The sequence below is a fragment of the Mesoplodon bidens genome, assembly GCF_964165515.1.
Source record: "Mesoplodon bidens genome assembly, chromosome: X".
Lineage (NCBI taxonomy): Eukaryota > Metazoa > Chordata > Mammalia > Artiodactyla > Ziphiidae > Mesoplodon > Mesoplodon bidens.
This window is the reverse complement of record NC_138163.1, coordinates 104,687,840-104,706,991: the sequence shown is the minus strand read 5'-3', so window position 1 is coordinate 104,706,991 and position 19,152 is coordinate 104,687,840.

Here is a 19,152-nt window from a genome sequence, read left to right as displayed (position 1 = left end):
CTCCCTCCGGAGGGAAAGAGTGTCAACAAATGGGTGGACATATCTTGCAAAGCACCACGGTGTCCAATCCAGGGTGGAGTTTCCACCAGCTGTTTCCTCCCCTCCTCACACCTGTCCAGCTGGCCTCCCAACCCCTCTCTCACTGTGCAGGGAGGAGTCACATTATCCATGAAAGCGAGTTTCAGAAGCAGACATGGCTTTTGTCTCAGAAGTGGCCACACAGGTCACGCAGAGGAACTGGGAAGAGCAGAGTGTTACTGGGTGTGGGCGCTGGCCCGGGGCGGGGAGCCTGAGGCATTGGTACTGCCGTGCCTCAGATGTCTAATAGCCCGGGGCACGGTGTGACCGCATTTCTGCACTGCACATCTGAGCAGGCTCCACGCTTCCAGCGCCCACGGTTGCTTTCACAGGATAAAGACTGTTAAACTGCCCTGTGGCCACGATGGGTCCTGCCAGAGGCTGAAAACACTGAGTCATTTCTCTGCCAGGGGCAGCCCCCTGGGATGTCAGCTTGTAGTGGGAGCACATGAGTAGGCAGGCCTGGTCCTATAAGGAAGGAGCTGCTATCAGTCTCATTTTACAGAGGAAGAGACTGAGGCTCAGAGAGGTTGAGCCACTCGCCCTAAATCACATAGCTAGTAACGAGCAGGGCCAGGCCTTGAACCCCAGCCTTGTCGCTCGCACTAAACCATTTCTACGTTGCGTTTAGCATTTTATCTAAGGCAGGGCTTCTTAAACTTTGTCACCAAAGGGCCCAAACAGCCTTCTGGGGGGTCTCAAGTTAGAGTTCAAAGTGGCACTTCAGCAAGCTGGGCTTTCCTCATCCCGTTCCTGGCCATCTGCATTGGATTCCATTAGACAGCACTGTGCTTGTTTTAATATAAAAGCGACGTTGACAGTCACTTAAAATCAAATACAGTTGATCCTCCAGGAAACGCTTCCACCCTGACTCCACAGTTTCAAGTACCCCAGCACTCCTGCAGAGACGGCGGAGTACAGGGACCCCCATCTAAAATCACAGGCGAAAGCTCCCACCAGCGGGCTGCCCCCCCCCGCCCCGCTCCCACAGCCTGAGTCTTGACCAATGTCATCACAGCTTCCTTCTCTTTGTCACCCCCACCCACGCTGGGATTCCCAGCAGCTTGAAGCGGAGGCAGGGACATGGAAGGGGAGGGTCGAGGCGGGGGATTTCTCCCACCTGGCTGCTTCACTCACACCCCGCACCCCTCCTTCTCTGCTCCCAGCTGCAGGTCAGCCCAGAACAGAACTTTGCACGTTCTGGAACTGAGCGGTTGCAGCCTCCACCGATGCCCGAGAGGAAGGGGTTAAAAACATCTTTCATCTCTCAGCAGCCCTTTATAGAGTCTACGTGTGACTCTGAATGGTTATGGCTTTATATAGAGCGTGCTCTGTGCAGAGGGAGAAACCACCGTAGTTAAGGGAACAAAGACAGCTCTAGTCTAACGACCTGCTTTTATTTGTAGGGACCGCAGCTCCAAAGGGCGTTCTTCAGGTGACATCTGCCATGTTGAGTCTGCGCCTGAAGAATTACACCAATAAACCCCAGAGATGCAAATACGAGAGGGATAGGAACGCACACAAATAAACGAAAGCCACTCCTGTTTATTGTTTCTAGGGAAAGAAAAAGAGAGAGAGAGAGAGAGAGAGAGAGAGAGAGAGAGAGAGAGAAATCACACACTTCCCTTTGGATGTTTTCACACAGAGCCGAACCTTCAAATGTCAAGTTCTGCGTGCGGGGTGTTTGACCTAAAAATAGTATAATTTCTGTGTCATTTGAAAAGCTGTTTAAAATGACAGACCTAAGCCTGATTTTTCCAAACAGACATCTAGAATGAGAAACTGAAGTTGCATTATTTAGGGGCACGTTTCGCAAAAAAAGCGAGTAGGCCTTCATTTTACTAAAATGTGCCCGTTCCTGTGGTTTCTGTAGGTAATATCTGCGTGGGATGTTTGTAGCGGCCAGATCTCCTCTTTGTCCCTTGGTGATTAAGAGAAACGGGGAGGGGAAAAAAAAAAAAAGAAAGGAACAGCTTGGGGGAGGTGGAGGGAGCTGGCAGTGATGTGCTGGGGCCTCCACTCACCTTTTGCGTCTCTGCTCACTCTGGGGAACCAGAGGACGCAGACCTGCATTTTCTCTGCCCAGCTCTCAAAATGAGCAAAGCCGGAATCCTAACCCGGCGCACCTCTCGGGCCAGAGGATGTCACACACACCCTGGCAGGCGGGCCGCCAGAAGCTCGAGGTTTGTTTAGACAGCTCAGGTCATTCCTGTCCACACCCCAAGCTGACGCGGCTTTATAAACACGGAGCAGGGGATGCGGTCTCTGAAGTAACCGGGCCTGAGATAGCCAGAGATACGCACTGCACACAGGGCGGGGTTCGGGTGGGAGGGGTCTGACCAGTTCTGCTCAGAGGGAGGCGCATCTCTCCCTCACCCCCGCCAGAAGGACCCCTGGCTGGATGCAAGTGACTCTCCCAGTGCCGAGTCAGCCGCAAGAGGCAGTCACCATCCTTGAAAATGACTCCAAATGTGACCTTCAGGCCCAATATCCGCAGGACTGGTCCATGGCTGAAGGCAGGGGCGGGCTGGACTCCTCTCAGCAGCCCCCGCAAACCCTGGGAGCTCCAGGCTGGGAGGCAAAAGACTAAGGTTCAAATCTTCCACTGCTCAGAACTGGCTGTGTAACCCTGAGCAAGTCACTTAACCTTTCCAAACCTTCATTTGCCAAATACGGAACTTAGACTAGCTCCAAAGGTCTGACCATTCTGGTGGCTCCTAAATTCACAGCTTCATTCCATGTAGGAAGGAACAAATGAATTCATGAATAAACAGCCTACAACAGGGGCCCCAAGCCTGAGCCATCTCTGCCCTGGGTCCAACTTCACACCTGCATCCTTTCCCTGAGGACCTTTCATCCTGGAAAAGGTAAACCCTTGAAAAATGCTTCGTACAAACATGAATTCACAGACACATCTTCAATGCTCCAGCGCCCAAGCCTCCCCCAACCTGGAGCATTTACCCAAGGCGGTGCTCACCACCCGTTCTCCGAGTCTGCTTCCCGAGACGGAGCCCCAGGGAGCCCCAGGGAGCCCTGGCCGCGAGCTGCAGCCCCAAACCGTGGGGAAGAAACAAACCCGCCGCCCTCTCCCTGCTTGCACTTCACCAGTGGGTTCGTTTCGGAGCCTGTGGGTGTATTTCAATGAGAACAACATGAAAACATGGGCGGATTCTTTTCTCTTGAAAAGAAAAAACCTGAAACAATAAGCTGAAGTAATAACAAGGCAGAATGTGGACATCTGCTCCCAGCCCGGAACGACTCCCCAGCTTGCTTCTTCCCGGGCTTGTCACACCCCTCCCCGCCAAGGCATGGATTGCTAAAGAGCCCAAATTAATTCACCTGCACTGACTAGGTATTGCTACCTGCTGTTGTGTTGCTTGCTACTTATCTGTTCATTCATTAAACTAAAAGGCAATGTGCCCTTCCTAGGCACGGGGTATTGCATGTCAGGGGCTGTGGAGGCTTCATTTTCAACAAGCCTTTAAGGAAGCCTGCAGTCTAATGGGGGAGCTGAGACAAGCCCATTAATAACTATGATACAGGGAGAAACGAGGCGAGGCAGAGATGCAGGAAGCACTGGGGAAGAAAAAAAAAGAACATTTGTTTGTGTGTGTTGGAGGCTAGAAGTGATGGCCAGGAAGCCTTCATGAAGGAGGTGGCTTCCACCTGGGCATTAAAGCCTGGGTGAGGTTACACCAGCACGGCTGGAAAGGAAAGCCTTCTGGGCCAAGGATACCGAGTGAGGAAGGGTACAGAGGTGGCAGGCGTGGAAGCAGGGGTCCCCACATCAGCCACATTCAGTGTGAGTGTGCAGGGACAATGGCAGAGAAGGCCAGCAAATGGACGGAAGAGGACCCAAAGCACATAGAAAGACGGAGGTGCTTGGAGTTTATTCGGTGAGTTCTTCGCCAGGGAGTGTGTATAGTCATTTTTCTGTCTCATATCCATTCTCTGCCCTTCTCTTGCTTGCGGTGTAGCAGGAAACTACATTTCCCAGGCTACTTTGCAACTGGCCTCAAGATTCAGCCAATGGGAGGTACCAGAGGGAGATAGGTGGGCAGGAGGAGGGAGAAGCTAGGGTATTTCTCCCCACTCTCTTCTCCTTGGGCAGCATCCCCAGCATCAGTTGCTTCTCCCGCATCTCCTCCATGGTTCGAGTTCCTGTTAGCTGACTCTGGCTTCCAGGTTCCTATAATACTCCCTCTTCCTTTGTCCCTCCAGCCCGAGGGATGCCAACAGCTTCCTACTGTTACTAATCTCTGGGTTGCTAACCTCTGCATTACCTCACGGTGCCCTGTTTGGCTTTTTGGCTCTTCCAGAGCCTATGAAGCCAGTTTCCTGGATTAAATACCTTATGTTTCAATACCTAGAGAGGTTTCTGTTTTCTTGGCTAGACCCTCACTGATACAGGGTAATTGTATCTCATTTGGCTTCAGAAGGCTCACGTTGGCTGCAGTTCCTGAAACCTCCCAGGGGAAATGTGAGGAAGGGTGAGGGAGGCGTGAAGCAGGGAAGTGGCATGCGGATAGACAAGGGAAGACATTGGAAGAGCCCCAGAAGAGGTGACGCAGCAGGACCTCACAGAAGCATGGGACGTGGGCACCAAAGATGATGCTGAGCTTAGCTTGAACACCCAAGGGAATGGCTGGGCCACCAACAGAGTTGAGAAGAGCAGGGGAGAAGCTGAACTGCAAAGGAGCCGATGGGCTGGATTTTTCTTTATGCTTCTTCTTTTTTATTGCTTTTTTTCTTTAACTAATCCATGCACTTGGCTCTTGGGCTTTCCCTCATTGATTTTGGATTGAGGAGATTGATGGAGGAGACCTCTAAAGGGAGCAAGCACCCAGAGGCAAGAGTAGGAGGCAGAGAGCACCTTTGGGCCCAAGGAGGGAGTGTGAAGAGAAGTGGGGAGGGGACACACGAGAGCATGGAGAAGGGTCGCAAGGGCCGGAGGGTCTGAGCAGCGGGCAGGAGCCAAGGGAACGAGGTGGGAGAGCAGCGGGACAGGACACGTGGGCTGCCGGAGCCAAGAGGAAGCAGCGTCAGGGGCACGATGAAGGTCACCATGTGAGGGCAGCAAGCCCAGAGGGCTGGCGACAGGCAGTCTGGCGGAGAGAGACAGGGGAGGGAAGGCAAGGGGAGGCTTGCTCTGGGACAAGGTAGATCTGTGCATGTGGGAAAGGGCCCAACGAAGAGCAAGGGCCCAAAGGTGCCAGGGTGAGAGCGTTCATTCATTTATTCATTCACTCAACAAGTATTTACCACATGTCTCTATGTGCCAAGCACTGTTTTGAGCTCCAGGGGTGGAACAGTGAATGGAAGAAGTGAAAAGTCCCTGCCTGCTTAGAGTTTCTATTTGAACAAAGGGAGATAGACAATAAACAAAAACACATCAAATATGTCACCCTGCACATAATGGGAATGGGTATGAGGTGAGGGGCAGTGGTCGTGCAGGAAACAGGATTGTGGGGAGGGGTCGTTGTGATTTCAGTAGGGTGGTTGGGGAAGGCCTGTCTGGAAAGGAGACCTGAGGAGGTAAGGAAGCAAGCCGGGGGCAATATCTGGAGGAAGTGCACGCCAGGCAGAGGGAATAGTCAGTGCAAAGGCCCTGAGGTAGGAGTGTGCTGGTGTGTTCCAGAAATGACAACGAGACCAGTGTGGCTGGAGCGGGGTGGGGAAGGTAGGGTGGAAGGGCCAGACCAGGGAGGCCTTGACTATCAGAGTAAGAACTTGAGCTTTTATCTGAGGGAAATGGGGAGTCACGGGAGGGCTTTGAGCTAGAGCATGACGTGATCTGACTCAGGGCAGTGACTGAGGAAGGGAGCTGAGTCATCTGAAGACTGGAAAGCTGCAGTAGTGAGCTACATCCCTGTAGGAACCACTGCCCCTGAGGCCCTTATGCACTGGGAGATGGGTGGCTTCCCTGAGAGCAGGTGGGGCGGGGACAGGGCCAAGGGGAACCTCAGGCCTTTGCTGCGACTGCAGCCAGGGCACACTGGTATTGGCTAGCACACGGTAGGACCCTAATGACCCATGAACAGCCCCTGAGTCCCACATTCACAATTCCACAGCACAGAGTGTTTATGAGCCCCCTTCCCCAGAATCCTTGAGCAGGGGTCTTTACTGTTCATCCTTGGTGTCCCCTTGAGGGGGTGGGAAACATGAGCCTCTGGTCATCTGGACTCCTCGGCTCCCAGAACCCCTTACACTGAGGCCTGCACTCACACGGGCCACCAGGGTCCCCAGGCTCCCAACTGGCCTGTCAGAGGGACAGTCTGCAGACTGGGGTAACGTCAGTGTACCACCCACAGCCTGGCCTTACGCCCGGAGCCATCCTCTTTCCCCCTACACCCACACGTCACCATTCGTGGGACTCAATGAAGACACCTGTCACCCCTCCCTCCTGAGGTGGCCTGCCTCTGGGAAGGCCCTGTTTGTGGCGTCTACAAACTTCCCACTGGCAATGGAACTCCCAGAGCCAGGGCAGTCAACCTTGCAACCTTGGCTGGCTGTGTTTCATTCTAGAGCTTTGGCCTAACCTCTTCTCCCCAGTCTTTTTGGGCATCCACAAGAGTATGTATCTCTGCGCCCACGTACGCAGACCTACTGGACAGCTCCTTTAGAAGAGTGGATACTCACAGCCTGAGAGAGCGATTTCCCCTCAGAACTCTGAGAACAACAGCAGTCCCTGGTGGGCACTCAATGGCTCTAATGGCAGCCATGTGGGAACTGGTGGCCATGTTGAAACTGGCGGTCATGTTGGAACTGGCAGCCATGTTAGAACTAGTGGCCCTGTTGGAGAGGGTACATCCAAAAACAAGCATTGAAATCTCATCACTGTGGACTGAGCTCTTTGTAGAAATGGTGCTGCCATTCTCTGTCCTCACAAGCCCAAACTTTCAGTCTCAGGGAGCCTAGGCATACTCAGCTGGGTATGAAAGGCACCACCTTCAGATCTAGAGTCTGTTCCTAAATCCTCTGAAACAATAAAGTTTAGTCTCCCTGGTTGCCTTATGAAAGTTGACACTTTTGTACTCTACATAAAGTTGAATGTTAAAAATAATAGCTTTGGGGCTTCCCTGGTGGCGCAAGTGGTTGAGAGTCCGCCTGCCGATGCAGGGGACACGGGTTCGTGCCCCGGTCCGGGAGGATCCCACATGCCGCGGAGTGGCTGGGCCCGTGAGCCATGGCCGCTGGGCCTGCGCGTCCGGAGCCTGTGCGCCGCAGCAGGAGAGGCCACGACAGTGAGAGGCTCGTGTACCGCGAAAAAAAAAAAAAAAAAATAATAGCTTTTGTGTCGGAGTATACACTTTCAATATTCACGTTCCACGCTTCAGGATAAAATATATGACCATTAAGTCACTACAATACGTGGAAAAACAAGATTACTGTTTTCACATCCTCTGTGAGTTGCTAATAACCTCGCTGTTATCCTGACGTTATGGTCAAGAGATATTGCTTTTAGTTATTTGGATAGAATGTACCAAAGACAATGGGTTTTTTGAAAGGGAAGAGGGGAAAATATGATTTTGTTGGTGTGGGTGTGATGTCTTTGTATACTTTTTATTATGAAGAATCTCAAAACTATGCAAAAGTCAAGGAAATCTTATGAGGTACCGCTGGGACCCATTGCCAGCTTCAACAACCTGCAACCCAGGGTCAGTCCTGCCCTGCTCATCCCGACCCCAGGATGCTTTGAAGCAAACCCCAGACACCTACGCTTCATTCCCACAATACTGGGTTTTGTTAATAATGTAAAGGATTACCGTCAAGGGGTAGAAACTCTCTCAGCAGCTTTCCCTACCTACTTCAGTGAAACTGAGAGATGAACTTCAGCCTAATCCATCCCCAGGAGGCCTGGGACGCAAGTCAGTTTCCAGACCTGGGCCGCCTGGACCTTTGCTACAGCCAGAACAGAAGGTGTGTCTGCGGCTTAATGAGGGGAGCAGGAATGAAAGGCTACCTGCAAGGCTCTGGTCAGCTGTCCCAGATAAACTGAGGGTTTTGAGCCTCCCCAACACAGGTGCCAGGAGTCTCCAGATAAATCCCGTGCCTAGTTGCAGGTCACCCCCAGTCTTTCTGCTTCTCACTCATGGTGCAGCAGAAGCAAGCCATCTGCTGTGCCCTGTCTGAACTCTTGACTCCCAGAATCCATGAGCACAATAAAATCCTTGTTTTATGTCCTTAAGTTTTACAGTGGTTTGTTATGCAGCAACAGTAACCAAAGCACACTGAGTCTTGAATGATGAGAAAAGACAGACACGCAAAGTGCTGCATGTGACGAGCACAGCAAGTGCAAATGTCCTGAGGCAAGACCAAGCTTGGCCTCTTGTGAAAGAGGTAGGACCTTGTTATAGACCTTGTAAAGAGGGAGGATTTTATTCTAAGTGTTACAGGAAACCATTGGAGGCTTCTGAGCAGGGCAACAACATGACTTGATTTATGCTTTAAAAAGATCCTTCAACCATATCGTGTTGACAGGATGTGGAGGAACTGGAACTTTCATCCACTGCTGATGGGGGCACACAGTCTCTAAGAAAGGAATGCTATTCACGGTCAGACAGATAGTCCAGTGTCGTTTCTCTCACAATGCCCCCAGAAGACACTGTCTGTGAGGGACAGGCTGCCATCCACGGCTCCTTCCTAGTGTTCACAGGGCCTCTCCCACTGCCCTTGGAACCTCTGAACACCCCCGCCAGCCCATCAGTGGGGCTAAGCGGTCTGCCTTTTCCTCACCTTCCTGCCTCCCCTCTCTCCCTCGTCCCTTTCTCTTTTCTCACCTTGTAGCCCAGGTGGCGGCTTCTACCTTCATCGTCCTGCTTTGTGGCTTACCTGGCCTGTGGCATCAGCCTCCTCACAAGTCCGCCTACCTCTACCCTCACCCATTGTCCAATTCTCCACACAGCACCCTGAGGGATTTTTGTAAATAAATTATATTCAAGCAAAATGTATGTAAAGAACAGCACACATGTCATAAGTGTACAGCTTGGTGACATTTCACTAAATGAACCTATACCCATGTCACCAGCATCCAGATCAAGAAGTCAAAGAGGGGCTTCCCTGGTGGCGCAGTGGTTAAGAATCCGCCTGCCAATACAGGGGACACGGGTTTGAGCCCTGGCCTGGGAAGATCCTGCATGCCGCGGAGCAACTAAGCCCGTGAGCCACAACTACTGAGCCTGTGCTCTAGAGCTCGCGTGCCACAGCTACTGAGCCCGTGTGCCTAGAGCCCGTGCTCCCCAACAAGAGAAGCCACTGCAATGAAAAGCCCGCGCACTGCAACGAAGAGTAGCCCCTGCTCGTCGCAACCAGAGAAAGCCCGCGCACAGCAACAAAGAACCAACGTAGCCAACAAAATAAATAAATAATAAATAAATTTATTTTTAAAAAAAAAAGAAGTCAAAGAGCATGACCAACACTCCAGAAGCCCCCTGGGGACACTTCCAGTGGCTACCCTGAGCCCCCAAGGCTAACTATTTTCCTGGCTTCCAACAGCATAAACTAGTTCTGCGTGGCTTTGAGCTTTACAATCACTGAAATCTACAATATGTGTTCTTTTGTCTGGGGTTTCTTTTGCTCAGCATCATGTTTCTGAAAGTCTCCATGTTGTTGCATGGTGCAGAGTTTGCTCTTTTTCATTGCTGTCTACAATCCTGTTGTATGAATATGCCACAATGTATTGATCCATTCTACTGCTAGTAGCCACTTGTGTAGTTTTCAAGTTATTGTGTTTGTTTGTTTTACAAGTAGTGCTGTAATCATATATTGATCATGAGGGAAGCTTTCTTGAGGAGCAAGGTGACATACAAAGCAGAAAAGAGCCGAGAGATTGGCAGATAAATGGATGTGGAGCCCTGATCATACCATTTCTGAAGCTCACACAGCTGCTGGATTTTTCAGTTACTTAAGCCATTAATTACATCCCTTTACTGTTTAAGCTTACTGAGCTGGATTTTCTGTTACATGAAGTTGAAGTCATTCTAATTGGTACAGAAGGCTAGGAAGGAAAGGACCTTGAAGAGGGAGAAGGAGTGCTCCAAAAGCACACACAGGGCAGGAAGAAATGAGAAGCCTTCGGTCAAGGCAAATAGGAAAGAAAATATGTGAGTTCATTCCAAAGCCAGAGCTCCTCTAAGAAGGGTGATAATTAGAATTATAGTTTAGTAAATATCCGTCCCCTTCCCCCACCTCTATGGGCCAGAATATAATGCTGCCCGCCTCCCATCATTGAGGTTGTGCTGGACCACATGACCTAGTTTAGTCAAAAAATGTTAGCAGACTCTAATGTGAGCGAAGGTTAGAAATGTGCTGCTATGGCTGACTTTGGCCTCTTGTGCTTCTGCCATCACTGTGAGAAGAAAGTGCCCCAGGTAGCTCGATGGTCTAATGAGGATGAGAAATACATGGAGCAGACCTGAATCCAACCTGCAACCTGCAGCCAAACTCAGCTGACCAGCAGATGCATGAGTATAAACAAATGCTTGTGGTTATACACCACAGATTCTGGGGTCGCTTGTTACACAGCATGATTACAACAATAGCTGACTGATACATGAGGCAAGAGGAAGGATCGAGAACAGGAGAAATTCTGTTCTGGAGCCTGGAAGTCTAAGATCAAAGTGTCAGCAGGGTTGGTTCCTTCTGAGGGCTGTGAGGGAAGATCTGTCCAGGCCTCTCTCTTGGGTTTATAGATGGCCATCTTCTCCCTTTGTCTCTTCACACCATCTTCCCTCTATGAGTATCTGTGTCCAAACTTTCTCTTCTTATAAAAACACTAGTCACAGTGAATTAGGGCCCACACTAATGACCTCATTGTAACTTTATAACATTTGTAAGGATCCTATCTCCAAATAAGATTACATTCTGAGGTCCTGGGGGTTAGGACTTCAACATATGCATGAGGGTGGGGGGGAAGGGGGGACACAATTCAACCCATAACAGAGAACATGTTTGTGACCGTGGCAAAAACACTCACAATAATAATAGGGAAAGTTCTCACTGCTACTCATGAACCTCATACCAAACTTCTGCGTCCCACTCCAGACCTGAGGTGGGTTTCTCCCACGGGGTTGATGTGGCGGGTTCTCTACCACATGGAAGGAGGTAGTATAGAAAAGGTTTGGAGTCACACAGTCCTGCATTCAGGCCCTAACTCTGCAACTAACTAGCTGTCTGACCTTGATTAGTTGACCTTCCAAGCTTTGGTGTCCTCATCTGTAAAACAGAGATGTCAATTCTATCCCATTGGATTATTCTGAAGATAAAATCATCTGTCATTTAGATTCCCATTTGGTAAGTTACAGAAAACCCAACAAACCATGGCTTGAACAAGTTACAGATGTGTTTGCTTCACATGGAAAGAAATGAAGAGAATGGCTATCTAGGACTAGTATGGCAGCCCCAAAATATCCCTGAAGACCAAATCTCTTCTGCCTTCTCTAGCATCCTCAGCATGTGGTCCTCATGACCACAATATGGCTTCTGCACCTCCAGGCATAAGTCTGCATTCCAGACAGGAAGTGGGGAGGAGGACAAAGGGCTAAAGGGCCATGCCAGCTGAAATGGCCCTTTGCCAAAAACTTCCTCTTACAGCCATTGGCTGGATCTGGGTCACATGGGTACCACCAGCTGCAAGGAAGTCTGGGAGATCACAGAATTGTGCTTTCCAGCCTCTAAAGTAGAGGAAAATAAGGGAGAAGGCAGTGTATAGCCGGTCCACCATGTCTGCCATTTCAGATAGGCCAAAACTTCAAGCAGAGCCCAGTTTAAAAAAAAAAGAGAGAGAGAGAGAGAGAGTATTTAATAAATGTTTTCCCAAGTTCATTTTGTGGAAGAAAACATTTCGGACAAAGCATGGGATCCTATGTGTATCCCCACCCACTTGAGTTACTGTGATTGCTCGAAACCCTACACCAGCATTTCCCCACCCCTGGTTACATTGGAGAGTTGCAGAGACAAGTGTGAGCATCCTTGGATCTGATTCCACCCCCTCCTCCCCTTCGAGGCTGGGGTCACAAGCAGAGACTCCAGATCCTACAAGGGGAGTTGTGAAACCCCGTCCCAGCATACCGGGAGAGCACCCAAAATCTACAATTGCCAGCCAAGAGCTGGGGACATTCGAAGGTGTTGGACGGTAGCAGAAGTGGCCCCGGCCACAAAGAACCAGCTGGTATCTCTGAACACCCTCCCGGACCACAGCTGTTGGCTGACCTGACACGCAGACTCACAAAAGTGATGCAGTCCCCGTGCAAAAGGGGTCAGCTCTCAGAACCATGCTGCCCAAACTTCTCATACACCAGGCCCACTTTCGAAAAGGTCCGAAAAGTTCTCCTTTTGCTGCACTTTCAGTATCTCTCAAAAACAGCACATAATGACATAAAGCAACTAAGAATTCTGTAAAGCTTGGTAATGCGGTATTTTCCTCATCACAGCAGCACCGTAGACATTTGGAAAATAGTATTACCACGTGTAAGAGAGAATATTTGTCCAAGTCTACGTATGCAGACTACCTGGCCCAGATACGGATTGGAGGACACAGTACTATAACCAGACAGCCTAGGTATTAAGTAACAGAAGTCAGATGCCACAGAATTCCAGGAGCTGAGGGAGGGAGAAGTCTCACAGGGTAATAGCTGAGAAAGACAGAGTAGCCATCAGAGAGAAACCAACACTGCAGCCAGGGGTCAGGTTGGAGAAAATGGCCTCCAAAAGCCCTCTTGGGAGAGGTGTGAGATTGCACTTAATCTGTCCAAAAAGGTCCAAAACCAGGTAATGAGGCTGTGGCATGATGCATTTTATTTTATAGTCTCTTGATTAATGAATGTCCCCTTCTTTTTTTTTTTTTTTTTTTTTTTTTTTGCGGTACGCGGGCCTCTCACTGTTGTGACCTCTCCTGTTGCGGAGCACAGGCTCCGGACGCGCAGGCTCAGCGGCCATGGCTCACAGGCCCAGCCGCTCCGCGGCATGTGGGATCCTCCCGGACCGGGGCCTGAACCCGTGTCCCCTGCATCGGCAGGCGGACTCTCGGCCACTGCGCCACCAGGGAAGCCCCCGAATGTCCCCATCTTAAAGGTGCTCTGTTCTCACCCCATCCTCCACACCTCCCCAGCACACACACGTGCGCGCACACACGCACGCACACGCACACGTTCTCGGGGCCTACAGCTCAGACGAGCGTCCATGCTGCAGGGCGCTTCTTCTCCTGCTCAGATCAGCTAGGGCTAAGTTGGGCCTGGCCATTGAGCCACCAAGAGAGAACCAGGTCACCGGTCACCAGGCAGGCAGCAAAAAATCCCTGGGCACACATCCACCAACCACTCGGAAGCCCCTTTGCACGTGGAAATGCAGCTGGGTCTCCAGACCCCGCATACCACTGCCTTCCTTCCCAACCCTGGTCCAGGCCTCAGAGGCCTCCTAACAGGTCTCTCTGCTTTCTGTCTTCCTTTTCCAAACTGTTGTCCTGAAAAGGGCTCTGAGACCCTGGCAGGATAGGCTCTACCCCACTCCAGGCCCCTCCATCCAGCCACAGGGCCTTTGCAGGATCCCTCCAGCCTGGAAATCCATTCCCATAGTGCTCATCTAGTTAACCCCTTCTTACTCTTTCAATTTCAATTCAAACGTGGCTTCTGCAGGACAGACTTCTTGGATGCCTCAGACCAAGTCAGGGCGCTTATACCCTCTCAGACATCCCAATGTCATGGTCACATGGCAGATGGCAAGTTTGTACACTCATAGGTCACCTGGTGACTGTGTCTCCCTTAGGTTTTCAGTTCCAGGAACCCAGGGACGGGATCTGTTTGCTTCATCTGTGTAGGCCCAGTGCCATTCACTACCTCCTACCTGGTAGGTGCCCGATACATATTTATTGAGGGAATAAAGGTAAAAATAAAAATATGTTCCATTACTTTTTCCTAATTTTAAAACATAATACATTCTTTTAGAAGATGTTAAAAAAAATTAAATCAGGGCTTCCCTGGTGGTGCAGTGGTTGAGAGTCGGCCTGCGGATGCAGGGGACGCGGGTTCGTGCCCCGGTCCGGGAAGATCCCACACGCCGCGGAGCGGCTGGGCCCGTGAGCCATGGCCGCTGAGCCTGGGCGTCCGGAGCCTGTGCTCCGCAACGGGAGAGGCCACGGCAGTGAGAGGCCCGCGTACCGCAAATAAAAAAAAAAAAAAAAAAAAATATTAAATCAGCCATATTTCTAGAGATAAGCACTGATAAAAGTTTTCTGTCTTTCCACCGCTTATACTTTTCTGCTTTACTAAACGGAGATTCTATTGAATATACAGTACAAAGAAATATTGTATATAGAACAATTATTTCTCAAAAAACTTGAACATACCATTCCCTCTATTCTTTTTTCCGTCATTTTTTGTTCAGATTTAACAATAACTTGTAGTCACTGTAGAAAATTCAGAAATTACCAAAAAAAGCATAAAAAAGAAATGTAAATTACCTATAATTGCAAGCTAAGGATTTTCCAGTGGTAACATAGCCCTGTGTTTTCTTTCGGTATTTTTTCCTATGCAGAAATTTCGCTGCATTTATTTCTGATAAAATCACAAGCTCACCACACTTCCAGATGCTCTCCACCCAGAGAGGGAAACTGGGTGTTTCTGGTGGGATTTTACCTGGGCCTCTGCCCTTCCGATCTGCTTAAGGTGAAGGGTGTCCTCCGGGTGGGCAGGCCCTTTTAGGGCCTATCGAGGAGGCTGGCTCGGCCTCAGCTCCCCCCCCACCTAACCCACCCCAGGCCCCGGGCCTTTTGTGTGCCCCAGGCCTCCCTTGAAGCCATCGGGGGGCCTGGTGTGCTTTTGTAACCTGATCACCTTCATCCCCTCATCCCTGCAGCTTTCCTTAACAAGGCCAAATTTATGTGCCCCAAAGGGAGCCCGAGCCCACCTACCACCACCCCCAAAAGCCACAGGGCATTTACAAGGGGGTCGGGTGAGCTTTGATAAAACTGAAGCAGTCCCTGGTGTCAGGTCGGAAACTCCACCTCTCTGAGCTCTGGGGACACAAGACAGGGAGTCATAAACAGGAAGCATTTCCACCGCGCCTACTGGAAGGCAGGCGGGGCTGCTGGATGGATTCAAGTCTGAAAAATAAAAGACGCGCTGGTGAGCGCTCAGGGTCCCCTCAGCCATAGCGCTGTCACCCTGCAGCGTTCTGGTCGTCGTTGCTAAGTTGCTACTTGGACTTGGCAGTTGGGTGAAGCCTAGGGCAGTTATGATGCTCAGGGCTCAGCAGAGAGGGGACAGGCAGACACCCCAGCCCCAGCCCAGGGAGTTCGTAAGTGGGTAGCGTGGGCATCCAGATACTTTGGGGAGGAGAGTAGCCCCAGCTCTCAAAGCCCTGACTCTTCGATAGCAGGACCCTGGCCTCCAGCCTAGAGCCACAGGGAAAGGCCAGAGGCCGCATGCCCATGCCCAGGAAGGCTGTCCCTCACTCAAGCCTCCGGGCAGTGTCTTCCTGGAGCAACAGAACACAGGAAAAATGAATTTCCCGGCCCGGCCATACAGTTCCTAAAACGACGCCTCTCAGGAAGTAATGCCTCCGGGAGGGTTCTGCTCATCCCCAGCAAGGGCTGGACAAAAGACTGGTCGGGGAGAGGAGGTGAAGGTGAAGCAGAAGGGCATCATGGGAACAGCTGGTAGGGATCCCTTCTGACTGTGACTTCCCCCGTGGAGTGTGGTTCCCAGGTAGCCGCCTCTAGCCACGTCTTCTGCTGCTTCTGGTCGAATCCCATCTACTGGGCATGATCCAGATTTGCTATCAACTCCTCCCTGAAGCCAGAGTGCAGAATCAGGGCATCAGAATCGCAAGATTTTAAGCATTGCTACTCAGGTATTTCCCAAAGTGTGTACGGTGAAAGCCAGTGGGATGTACAAAGGAGTTCCTTGGTCAGGTGACTTTGGGAAACACTGTGTGGTAGAGGGCCTCAGTGACCCCAATTCTTGACCTCTCCTGAAATCCACACCCTTTGCCATGGAGCTTCACAGTGTCCCCCCATGGCAGGCAGGTGACCTGCTCGGCCCTCGGTCAGCTGGCCAATAGGATGCTAACAGACCTGAGGGAAGCAGGGGCTTGCAGTGAGCTGGGACTTTGCTCTCTTGAGCCTCTGCCACCACCACGAGAACATGCGCAGGTAGGCTGCTGGAGGATGAGATACAGGTGGGGCAGGGCAGACCTGCCCCAAAGGGAACTCGAGCCCACCTACCACCACCCCCAAAAGCCAACAGTCATCCCAAGCAGGACCAGCTCAGATGGCCCTCCAGCCAGCCCCCACGGGACGCATGAGGGTGCCCAGCCAATCCCCAGCTGATTCAAGACACTTGAGCAAGAAATATGTTATCACTGTTAGGCCACTGAGGTTTTGTAGCATTGTTTTGTTTTGTTTGTTTATTTATTTATTTTTGGCTGTGTTGGGTTTTCGTTGCTGCGCGCGGGCTTTCTTTAGTTGAAGCGAGCGGGGGCTACTCTTCGTTGTGGTGCACGGGCTTCTCATCGCGGTGACTTCTCTTGTTGCAGAGCACGGGCTCTAGGCGCACGGGCTTCAGTAGTTGCGGCACGCGGGTTCAGTAGTTGTGGCTCGCAAGCTCTAGAGTGCAGGCTCAGTAGTCGTGGCGCACAGGCTTAGTTGCTCCGCGGCATGTGGGAACTTCCTGGACCAGGGCTCGAACCCGTGTCCCCTGCATTGGTAGGCAGACTCGTAACCACTGCACCACCAGGGAAGCCCCTTGTAGCATTGTTGAAGCAAAAGAAAACTGAGATATGGGGATATATGTATATGTATAGCTGATTCACTTTGTTATAAAGCAGAAACTAACACACGGTTGTAAAGCAATTATACTCCAATAAAGATGTTTAAAAAAAAAGAAAACTGATACAACACTGCATACTAGAATTTTCCAGAGTCACAACGCACTCTAGCATATTAAAGACCCTGGAAAATTCTGTAGTAGTGAAACCTGTTTAATTTTGCTGAACCCCACATTTCCCAAACTCATTTGCTCATGGAACCCTTGTCTCCCAGGTAACACCTTAAGGAAGTCACGTTCAGAGGAATGCACAGCAGGAAACACTAATGAACTCTCACCCCTCGCTTTATAGATGAGGAAACCAGACCCAGAAAGGGGGCTCTCCTGGCTTCTGGATCACAATTTCTTCCCCTCTGTGATATTCCCTCTTCCTCTAGGCAATGGTGATCTCTCCCTTTGCTGAACTGAAGTCTGAACCACACAACTTCACATTTGACTGTGTGCTGTATGTTGTTTTCTTTGCTCCTTTCTTTCTTTCTTTCTTTCTTTTTTTGAAGTATAGTTGATTTACAATGTTGTGTTAGTTTCAGCTGTACAGCAAAGTGATTCAGTTATACATACATATTTATATAAATCTATTCCTTTTCAGATTCTTTTCCATTATAGGTTATTACAAGATATTAAGTATTGGGGACTTCCCTGGCGGTCCAGTGGTTAAGACTCCCCACTTCCACTACAGAGGGCACAGGTTCGATCTCTGGTCGGGGAACTAAGATCCCACATGGCCAAAAAGAAAAAAAAAAGATATTAAGTATAGTTCCCCGTGCTATACAGTAGGACGTTGTTGTTTATCTATTTTATATATAGTAGTGTGTATCTGTTAATCCCAAGCTCCTAATTTATCCTTCCCCTCCCCCCTTCCCCTTTGGTAACCATAAGTGTGTTTTCTATGTCTATGAGTCTGTTTCTGTTTTGAAAATGAGTTCATTTGTATCATTTTTTTAGATTCCACAGATAAGTGACATCATATGATATTTGTCTTTCTCTGTGTGGCTTCCTTCGCTTAGTATAATGATCCCTAGGTCCAGTATGTTGTTTTCTAATTCAACAAAAAAAGTTTTCTTGAGCACCTACTACATGCAAGGACCTGTGCTAGGCACCAGGTACCTCAAGAAAAGACAGTCCTTAGCTTCAAGCGGCTCACAGTCCAGTGGGGGAGGAAGGCAAAGAAAAAGAGGCTGTGAAGGGAAGCATTGGGGGTGCTATGGGGCAAGAAGGATGTAGAGGTGACATACATATCAAGGAAAGCTTCGTGGAGGAGGTGACACCTAAACTGAGCCTTGAAGAATGAGTAGGAGTTACCTGCATAAGAAAGATGAGATGGACTGGGATGGGATGGGATGGTGGGGGAGGCGTGGGGGAGGAACTGGAAGGCAGTGACAGTGGAAGCCTGAGTGAGTCAGGGGTCAGTTGCAGAGACTAGGCTCCCCTCCAGCTAGTTGCAACAGAAGGATTCCTTGTAGGGTGTTAAGAGGCTAACAAGCTTATTTGGAGGGCTGAAGAGACCCACTCAATGCTGAGCTTTCAGGAAAGCCCCCCAAAGCCACACCGCAGAACTAAGTTGTCATGATCAGGAAGCCATTACATAATCAGAAGCCACCACTGCCAGCTTGAGAACCATGTGGCCTCGGCCATGATCCACAACAGCAAAAGGCATGCCTCTCTCCCTCTTTCACTGAGATCCAAAGCCAAGTTTCACACATGAATGTCTGATTGGCTGAACCTCATCATACTTGGAACTCTAGCTGCAAGGGAGTCTGGGAAATGTCCTATTTAGCTCTCTAACAGAGGTTGAAATGGATGCCGCACATCAATTCACCACATCTTTCTCAAAAGTGCACTTAAGGAAAGCCAGTTCAGCATGTATTTAGGGCTTATCTTCCCAGAAAATATTCTCAGCTCTTACAGCTTTTTATTGTCTACCTCATGGCACCTCCCCCCACTTCTGGGCATGCCATAGGCGCTCATTAAAGACCTCCAAAAGGCCTAAGCTGATTAACCGGTCTCCTCACTGCTTGATCTCTGAGGTGGGCAGGTATCAAGATGAATAAAAGCAGCCTCTTTTTTTTTTTTCCAGTCTTGCCTGGAATAAATTGCTACTTTCTTGAATGCAGAGAAAGATGTATTATTATGAAGGGGTTCTGTATTATTACTGAGAACAATTATTCAGAAGCCAGAAGCCTAGAGCTGATGAGGTTATATTCTCTGAGGAGAAATTCCAGAAACCATTACTCATTAACTTTTTTGCTTGGGA